The sequence below is a fragment of the Dendrobates tinctorius genome, unplaced genomic scaffold, assembly GCF_039654945.1.
Source record: "Dendrobates tinctorius isolate UK_male_01 unplaced genomic scaffold, ASM3965494v1 ptg000251l, whole genome shotgun sequence".
In the NCBI taxonomy this organism is placed as follows: domain Eukaryota; kingdom Metazoa; phylum Chordata; class Amphibia; order Anura; family Dendrobatidae; genus Dendrobates; species Dendrobates tinctorius.
The window spans coordinates 11,766,755-11,775,062 of NW_027361918.1; the positions used below are offsets into that span (position 1 = coordinate 11,766,755).

Sequence of the window (8,308 nt, forward strand, 5' to 3'; positions counted from 1 at the left end):
ATCTCCTTCTGGTCCTTTGGCACGAGTTGTACTGGGATTTAGGATTTTGACTAGTGTTTTTGATCCGAGACACGTTTGCTGTTGACAGAAAAGTTCAGTTGATATGCAATGATGAAGTTTATAAAACACAACTATTTAGAAGAGGTTGGTTTCAATCCATTGACCGCTGGGTTTCACAATGTGAATTATGGCCTACAAATACAGTCGTGCAATTTTCTAGTAAACCATTTCTCTGTATATAGAGAACCAAACTGGGGGAATGAAAAAAAACTTACCTAGTTTGTAGAAAAAAGTTGTAATGCAGCACAATTTAGCAGAGGATGGTTTTGATCCATCGACCTCTGGGTTATGGGCCCAGCACGCTTCCGCTGCGCCACTCTGCTTGTGTTAACAGATGTACAGAGTAAAATTCTAATGACTGTTTGTGTTCATGTCGATGACATGTAAACTTTCAGCCATTACATATTTGTTGGCGACTAGAGTACTCCTGGGGTTCTGCAATTGTTTCTTTGTTTTTTTTTGCTTTCTTGTGTCATATTATTGTTGAAAATCATTAGAGGAAATGGTGTCTGACCATTGTTTAAGGTTCCGGTTAAAACTGGTGGGTGCGTCCGGCTGTTAGACGAAAGTTCTGCAGGCGTTTGTGTCTCTGTGGCGCAATCGGTTAGCGCGTTCGGCTGTTAACCGAAAGGTTGGTGGTTTGAGTCCACCCAGGGACGTTGGTTCCTTTTGCTTGGGTAGCATGCTACAGTTGAAGACGTTTTCACATTGGTGCTCAGCATCTCCATAAAGTAAAAGCACTGTTGCTGCCTAAGATTTGAATTCACAAGGCAAACTGGAGAAAAAACTTTCCGGTTGTGTTTCTGTCTACATGTCCAGAAAGAGCATAGCTGTCTGGTATTTGCCAGAAGGTTGAAAACATCTGATAGAATACACAAAACTTCCTTCGAGCCGGAATTGAACCAGCGACCTAAGGATTGCTAATTTAGATCTACAGTCCTCCGCTCTACCAGCTGAGCTATCGAAGGCTTGATTTAGCCATTGTTGAAAGTCTTCAAGGTTTGGACGTGTGTGCCACGAGCAGGTGGCAAAAACAATTCACTCGGCCAACTGAAAAAGGAATCCAAAGATTGTATTGGAGAATGCGGGCATCGATCCCGCTACCTCTCGCATGCTAAGCGAGCGCTCTACCACTTGAGCTAATCCCCCATGCCCGACGAACGCCATTATCAGTTTCACGCCACACCATGTCACAGTTTACTTATAGTCAAATGTGCCATTGAGTGCTTTTTTTTTTTTTTTTTTTTTTTTTTTTAAGTACAGATTCCTTTCTCCCATATTTGAAGAACATCTACGGAGTTCACAATGTGAATTATGGCCTACAAATACAGTCGGGCAATTTTCTAGCAAACCATTTCTATGTATGTAGAGAACCAGACTGGGGGAGTAAAAAAAACTTACCTAGTTTGTAGAAAAAAGTTGTAATGCAGCACAATCCCAAGCAAAAAGATTGACCTTTTATGGTTTGGTTTGAATATAGAAAATGCTGAGAGGTCGCGAATCTCCTTCTGGTCCTTTGGCACGAGTTGTACTGGGATTTAGGATTTTGACTAGTGTTTTTGATCCGAGACACGTTTGCTGTTGACAGAAAAGTTCAGTTGATATGCAATGATGAAGTTTATAAATCACAACTATTTAGCAGAGGTTGGTTTCGATCCATCGACCGCTGGGTTTCACAATGTGAATTATGGCCTACAAATACAGTCGGGCAATTTTCTAGCAAACCATTTCTATGTATGTAGAGAACCAGACTGGGGGAGTAAAAAAAACTTACCTAGTTTGTAGAAAAAAGTTGTAATGCAGCACAATCCCAAGCAAAAAGATTGACCTTTTATGGTTTGGTTTGAATATAGAAAATGCTGAGAGGTCGCGAATCTCCTTCTGGTCCTTTGGCACGAGTTGTACTGGGATTTAGGATTTTGACTAGTGTTTTTGATCCGAGACACGTTTGCTGTTGACAGAAAAGTTCAGTTGATATGCAATGATGAAGTTTATAAAACACAACTATTTAGCAGAGGTTGGTTTCGATCCATCAACCGCTGGGTTTCACAATGTGAATTATGGCCTACAAATACAGTCGAGCAATTTTCTAGTAAACCATTTCTCTGTATATAGAGAACCAAACTGGGGGAATGAAAAAAAACTTACCTAGTTTGTAGAAAAAAGTTGTAATGCAGCACAATCCCAAGCGAAAAGATTGATCTTTAATGGTTTGGTTTGAATATAGAAAATGCTGAGAGGTCGCGAATCTCCTTCTGGTCCTTTGGCACGAGTTGTACTGGGATTTAGGATTTTGACTAGTGTTTTTGATCCGAGACACGTTTGCTGTTGACAGAAAAGTTCAGTTGATATGCAATGATGAAGTTTATAAAACACAACTATTTAGCAGAGGTTGGTTTCAATCCATTGACCGCTGGGTTTCACAATGTGAATTATGGTCTACAAATACAGTCGAGCAATTTTCTAGCAAACCATTTCTCTGTATATAGAGAACCAAAATGGGGAAGTGAAAAAAAACTTAGCTAGTTTGTAGAAAAAGATGCAATGCAGCACAATTTAGCAGAGGATGGTTTCGATCCATCGACCTCTGGGTTATGGGCCCAGCACGCTTCCGCTGCGCCACTCTGCTTGTGTTAACAGATGTACAGAGTAAAATTCTAATGACTGTTTGTGTTCATGTCGATGACATGTAAATTTTCAGCCATTACATATTTGTTGGCGACTAGAGTACTCCTGGGGTTCTGCAATTGTTTCTTTGTTTTTTTTTGCTTTCTTGTGTCATATTATTGTTGAAAATCATTAGAGGAAATGGTGTCTGACCATTGTTTAAGGTTCCGGTTAAAACTGGTGGGTGCGTCCGGCTGTTAGACGAAAGTTCGGCAGGCGTTTGTGTCTCTGTGGCGCAATCGGTTAGCGCGTTCGGCTGTTAACCGAAAGGTTGGTGGTTCGAGTCCACCCAGGGACGTTGGTTCCTTTTGCTTGGGTAGCATGCTACAGTTGAAGACGTTTTCACATTGGTGCTCAGCATCTCCATAAAGTAAAAGCACTGTTGCTGCCTAAGATTTGAATTCACAAGGCAAACTGGAGAAAAAACTTTCCGGTTGTGTTTCTGTCTACATGTCCAGAAAGAGCATAGCTGTCTGGTATTTGCCAGAAGGTTGAAAACATCTGATAGAATACACAAAACTTCCTTCGAGCCGGAATTGAACCAGCGACCTAAGGATTGCTAATTTAGATCTACAGTCCTCCGCTCTACCAGCTGAGCTATCGAAGGCTTGATTTAGCCATTGTTGAAAGTCTTCAAGGTTTGGACGTGTGTGCCACGAGCAGGTGGCATAAACAATTCACTCGGCCAACTGAAAAAGGAATCCAAAGATTGTATTGGAGAATGCGGGCATCGATCCCGCTACCTCTCGCATGCTAAGCGAGCGCTCTACCACTTGAGCTAATCCCCCATGCCCGACGAACGCCATTATCAGTTTCACGCCACACCATGTCACAGTTTACTTATAGTCAAATGTGCCATTGAGTGCTTTTTTTTTTTTTTTTTTTAAGTACAGATTCCTTTCTCCCATATTTGAAGAACATCTACGGAGTTCACAATGTGAATTATGGCCTACAAATACAGTCGGGCAATTTTCTAGCAAACCATTTCTATGTATGTAGAGAACCAGACTGGGGGAGTAAAAAAAACTTACCTAGTTTGTAGAAAAAAGTTGTAATGCAGCACAATCCCAAGCAAAAAGATTGACCTTTTATGGTTTGGTTTGAATATAGAAAATGCTGAGAGGTCGCGAATCTCCTTCTGGTCCTTTGGCACGAGTTGTACTGGGATTTAGGATTTTGATTAGTGTTTTTGATCCGAGACACGTTTGCTGTTGACAGAAAAGTTCAGTTGATATGCAATGATGAAGTTTATAAATCACAACTATTTAGCAGAGGTTGGTTTCGATCCATCGACCGCTGGGTTTCACAATGTGAATTATGGCCTACAAATACAGTCGGGCAATTTTCTAGCAAACCATTTCTATGTATGTAGAGAACCAGACTGGGGGAGTAAAAAAAACTTACCTAGTTTGTAGAAAAAAGTTGTAATGCAGCACAATCCCAAGCAAAAAGATTGACCTTTTATGGTTTGGTTTGAATATAGAAAATGCTGAGAGGTCGCGAATCTCCTTCTGGTCCTTTGGCACGAGTTGTACTGGGATTTAGGATTTTGACTAGTGTTTTTGATCCGAGACACGTTTGCTGTTGACAGAAAAGTTCAGTTGATATGCAATGATGAAGTTTATAAAACACAACTATTTAGCAGAGGTTGGTTTCGATCCATCGACCGCTGGGTTTCACAATGTGAATTATGGCCTACAAATACAGTCGGGCAATTTTCTAGCAAACCATTTCTCTGTATATAGAGAACCAAACTGGGGGAATGAAAAAAAACTTACCTAGTTTGTAGAAAAAAGTTGTAATGCAGCACAATCCCAAGCGAAAAGATTGATCTTTTATGGTTTGGTTTGAATATAGAAAATGCTGAGAGGTCGCGAATCTCCTTCTGGTCCTTTGGCACGAGTTGTACTGGGATTTAGGATTTTGACTAGTGTTTTTGATCCAAGACACGTTTGCTGTTGACAGAAAAGTTCAGTTGATATGCAATGATGAAGTTTATAAAACACAACTATTTAGAAGAGGTTGGTTTCAATCCATTGACCGCTGGGTTTCACAATGTGAATTATGGCCTACAAATACAGTCGTGCAATTTTCTAGTAAACCATTTCTCTGTATATAGAGAACCAAACTGGGGGAATGAAAAAAAACTTACCTAGTTTGTAGAAAAAAGTTGTAATGCAGCACAATTTAGCAGAGGATGGTTTTGATCCATCGACCTCTGGGTTATGGGCCCAGCACGCTTCCGCTGCGCCACTCTGCTTGTGTTAACAGATGTACAGAGTAAAATTCTAATGACTGTTTGTGTTCATGTCGATGACATGTAAATTTTCAGCCATTACATATTTGTTGGCGACTAGAGTACTCCTGGGGTTCTGCAATTGTTTCTTTGTTTTTTTTTGCTTTCTTGTGTCATATTATTGTTGAAAATCATTAGAGGAAATGGTGTCTGACCATTGTTTAAGGTTCCGGTTAAAACTGGTGGGTGCGTCCGGCTGTTAGACGAAAGTTCGGCAGGCTTTTGTGTCTCTGTGGCGCAATCGGTTAGCGCGTTCGGCTGTTAACCGAAAGGTTGGTGGTTTGAGTCCACCCAGGGACGTTGGTTCCTTTTGCTTGGGTAGCATGCTACAGTTGAAGACGTTTTCACATTGGTGCTCAGCATCTCCATAAAGTAAAAGCACTGTTGCTGCCTAAGATTTGAATTCACAAGGCAAACTGGAGAAAAAACTTTCCGGTTGTGTTTCTGTCTACATGTCCAGAAAGAGCATAGCTGTCTGGTATTTGCCAGAAGGTTGAAAACATCTGATAGAATACACAAAACTTCCTTCGAGCCGGAATTGAACCAGCGACCTAAGGATTGCTAATTTAGATCTACAGTCCTCCGCTCTACCAGCTGAGCTATCGAAGGCTTGATTTAGCCATTGTTGAAAGTCTTCAAGGTTTGGACGTGTGTGCCACGAGCAGGTGGCAAAAACAATTCACTCGGCCAACTGAAAAAGGAATCCAAAGATTGTATTGGAGAATGCGGGCATCAGATCCCGCTACCTCTCGCATGCTAAGCGAGCGCTCTACCACTTGAGCTAATCCCCCATGCCCGACGAACGCCATTATCAGTTTCACGCCACACCATGTCACAGTTTACTTATAGTCAAATGTGCCATTGAGTGCTTTTTTTTTTTTTTTTTTTTTTTTTTTAAGTACAGATTCCTTTCTCCCATATTTGAAGAACATCTACGGAGTTCACAATGTGAATTATGGCCTACAAATAAAGTCGAGCAATTTTCTAGCAAACCATTTCTACGTATGTAGAGAACCAGACTGAGGGAGTAAAAAAAACTTACCTAGTTTGTAGAAAAAAGTTGTAATGCAGCACAATCCCAAGCAAAAAGATTGACCTTTTATGGTTTGGTTTGAATATAGAAAATGCTGAGAGGTCGCGAATCTCCTTCTGGTCCTTTGGCACGAGTTGTACTGGGATTTAGGATTTTGACTAGTGTTTTTGATCCGAGACACGTTTGCTGTTGACAGAAAAGTTCAGTTGATATGCAATGATGAAGTTTATAAATCACAACTATTTAGCAGAGGTTGGTTTCGATCCATCGACCGCTGGGTTTCACAATGTGAATTATGGCCTACAAATACAGTCGGGCAATTTTCTAGCAAACCATTTCTATGTATGTAGAGAACCAGACTGGGGGAGTAAAAAAAACTTACCTAGTTTGTAGAAAAAAGTTGTAATGCAGCACAATCCCAAGCAAAAAGATTGACCTTTTATGGTTTGGTTTGAATATAGAAAATGCTGAGAGGTCGCGAATCTCCTTCTGGTCCTTTGGCACGAGTTGTACTGGGATTTAGGATTTTGACTAGTGTTTTTGATCCGAGACACGTTTGCTGTTGACAGAAAAGTTCAGTTGATATGCAATGATGAAGTTTATAAAACACAACTATTTAGCAGAGGTTGGTTTCAATCCATTGACCGCTGAGTTTCACAATGTGAATTATGGTCTACAAATACAGTCGAGCAATTTTCTAGCAAACCATTTCTCTGTATATAGAGAACCAAAATGGGGAAGTGAAAAAAAACTTAGCTAGTTTGTAGAAAAAGATGCAATGCAGCACAATTTAGCAGAGGATGGTTTCGATCCATCGACCTCTGGGTTATGGGCCCAGCACGCTTCCGCTGCGCCACTCTGCTTGTGTTAACAGATGTACAGAGTAAAATTCTAATGACTGTTTGTGTTCAGGTCGATGACATGTAAATTTTCAGCCATTACATATTTGTTGGCGACTAGAGTACTCCTGGGGTTCTGCAATTGTTTCTTTGTTTTTTTTTGCTTTCTTGTGTCATATTATTGTTGAAAATCATTAGAGGAAATGGTGTCTGACCATTGTTTAAGGTTCCGGTTAAAACTGGTGGGTGCGTCCGGCTGTTAGACGAAAGTTCGGCAGTCGTTTGTGTCTCTGTGGCGCAATCGGTTAGCGCGTTCGGCTGTTAACCGAAAGGTTGGTGGTTCGAGTCCACCCAGGGACGTTGGTTCATTTTGCTTGGGTAGCATGCTACAGTTGAAGACGTTTTCACATTGGTGCTCAGCATCTCCATAAAGTAAAAGCACTGTTGCTGCCTAAGATTTGAATTCACAAGGCAAACTGGAGAAAAAACTTTCCGGTTGTGTTTCTGTCTACATGTCCAGAAAGAGCATAGCTGTCTGGTATTTGCCAGAAGGTTGAAAACATCTGATAGAATACACAAAACTTCCTTCGAGCCGGAATTGAACCAGCGACCTAAGGATTGCTAATTTAGATCTACAGTCATCCGCTCTACCAGCTGAGCTATCGAAGGCTTGATTTAGCCATTGTTGAAAGTCTTCAAGGTTTGGACGTGTGTGCCACGAGCAGGTGGCAAAAACAATTCACTCGGCCAACTGAAAAAGGAATCCAAAGATTGTATTGGAGAATGCGGGCATCGATCCCGCTACCTCTCGCATGCTAAGCGAGCGCGCTACCACTTGAGCTAATCCCCCATGCCCAACGAACGCCATTATCAGTTTCACGCCACACCATGTCACAGTTTACTTATAGTCAAATGTGCCATTGAGTGCTTTTTTTTTTTTTTTTTTTAAGTACAGATTCCTTTCTCCCATATTTGAAGAACATCTACGTAGTTCACAATGTGAATTATGGCCTACAAATACAGTCGGGCAATTTTCTAGCAAACCATTTCTATGTATGTAGAGAACCAGACTGGGGGAGTAAAAAAAACTTACCTAGTTTGTAGAAAAAAGTTGTAATGCAGCACAATCCCAAGCAAAAAGATTGACCTTTTATGGTTTGGTTTGAATATAGAAAATGCTGAGAGGTCGCGAATCTCCTTCTGGTCCTTTGGCACGAGTTGTACTGGGATTTAGGATTTTGACTAGTGTTTTTGATCCGAGACACGTTTGCTGTTGACAGAAAAGTTCAGTTGATATGCAATGATGAAGTTTATAAATCACAACTATTTAGCAGAGGTTGGTTTCGATCCATCGACCGCTGGGTTTCACAATGTGAATTATGGCCTACAAATACAGTCGGGCAATTTTCTAGC

At 41.0% G+C, this 8,308-nt stretch overlaps 2 non-coding genes across 2 annotated transcripts; both read left to right on the forward strand.

Moving 5' to 3' along the window:
- The first annotated feature begins 2,951 nt into the window (after positions 1-2,951).
- TRNAN-GUU (transfer RNA asparagine (anticodon GUU)) lies at positions 2,952-3,025 on the forward strand. The gene has a single exon. It is a non-coding gene; the product is annotated as a tRNA-Asn (tRNA).
- A 4,156-nt stretch (positions 3,026-7,181) lies between these two features.
- TRNAN-GUU (transfer RNA asparagine (anticodon GUU)) lies at positions 7,182-7,255 on the forward strand. Its single transcript has one exon. It is a non-coding gene; the product is annotated as a tRNA-Asn (tRNA).
- Positions 7,256-8,308: the final 1,053 nt, after the last annotated feature.